The sequence below is a fragment of the Crocodylus porosus genome, unplaced genomic scaffold (genome assembly GCF_001723895.1).
Source record: "Crocodylus porosus isolate Cpor-Errol unplaced genomic scaffold, CroPor_comp1, whole genome shotgun sequence".
Taxonomy (NCBI): domain Eukaryota; kingdom Metazoa; phylum Chordata; order Crocodylia; family Crocodylidae; genus Crocodylus; species Crocodylus porosus.
The window spans coordinates 47077372-47078783 of NW_017728918.1; the positions used below are offsets into that span (position 1 = coordinate 47077372).

General features: G+C 47.4%; 1 long non-coding RNA gene across 1 annotated transcript in view; it reads left to right on the forward strand.

The window, feature by feature from the left end:
• LOC109311757 overlaps positions 1 to 1065 on the forward strand; it is an 80010-nt gene extending 78945 nt beyond the window's left edge. The window contains exon 3 of the long non-coding RNA XR_002101601.1: positions 1000 to 1065. This is a non-coding gene — a long non-coding RNA (uncharacterized LOC109311757). The remainder of the gene's footprint in view (positions 1 to 999) is intronic.
• The last annotated feature ends 347 nt before the right edge of the window (positions 1066 to 1412 follow it).

A 1412-nucleotide genomic window follows, 5' to 3' on the forward strand; every position in this document is an offset into this window, starting at 1 on the left:
GATTTGAAATGAGGCACAGATAGGGGTGTGTATATGGAACACTGTTAATACAGAGGGATAAATTACAACCACAGAGTTTGTTGTGTTAGCTTCTGACCCTTTGCCATTTGACCTTTTGCCATCGGCATCTGAAATCAAAGACTTTGATCTTTGACACTTAGATTGATTTCTCCTCAGGCTTTTTGAGTGTCTGTACCTAACCTACATTTGTGGTGGAGATTTTGGAAATATCAGTTCTACTTCTTCCAACAGCTTTACAATTCAAACTCTGCCTTATTCCATGCACAGTCTCTGGCTCCAGTAATTCATGGTAAGATTCTGGAGAATGTTGAGTATTTCCCATACCTCAGAAGCTCTCTCTCACAAAAGGCTGACATCGATGGGGAAATCCAACATCACCTCAAATATGCAAGTGCAGCCTTGGGACATGTGAGGAAGTGAGTGTTGAAAGATTATGATATCAGAACTTGTGGAAGCTCCCGTGCCTATTCCATGAATCGCATCTTAATGTGTCCATGGGGACTTTCACTGTCTCAGTCCTTTTGCGAATGTTTCTAGAGTCTTACAACTGGAACTGGGGTAAGGGCAACCACTCTCTCCTGCCATGACTTGATCTTCTATGCATTTTGGGAGAAGGTCTTATTCTCCATAGGTCCTGTCCTTAGCCAGCCCTGGAGCTGTCTTCTGGGGCTCCACCTCCCCTAGACCCCACCTTACGCCAACCTTGTGAGATCTCCAACAGATGTTATGAGCACAGAGGCTATCCCTGCATATTGTGCCTTCTGAGGTAAATAATGTATATGAAACAAAGCAATATGGAACCCAAAATATCACTCTGAGACTTGGTCCTTCTTTACAGTCCTCTAGCCCAGAGTCAGACTGCCGTGGTCCTAGTCTTGTGAAAACCCTTGTGTATTTTAGGGTCTGCCTGTAGTAACTGTCCCCTGTGGGGCACTTTGGTCCACTGTATTCACAGTTCTTCTCTCTCTTCTCTCCTAGGTTTAACGTCCCCAGTCAAATCCCAATCTTCCATCCCTGATGGCCAGGACCAAGCTGTGGGTAAGTTGTTTGGCTTCTCTGAGCCATTTTGGTGAGTGTGCCGCTGGCTGGCTGCCTTCCACTATTTGCCCCTCCCAGGGCATCCAGAGCTCGCTTCCAGTCCTCCCATCTCTCCAGGTCGGGCTCCTTCAAATCCCAGCATGGGGTTCTGGACCTTTAAATGTCAGCAGCACGCTCTTATAAAGTGCGACCACACCGGTGCTGGTGTTTCCCTGGTGTTTGCTGCTCCTCCCGGCGCTGCTTTTCACCACTGCTCCACTGCTTCATGCCAACTTGGCAGGTAAGGTCCTGCTTCATTGCCTTCCTTGCTGTCACACTTGTCTTCCACACCATCACAGATCTGAAACCAAGCT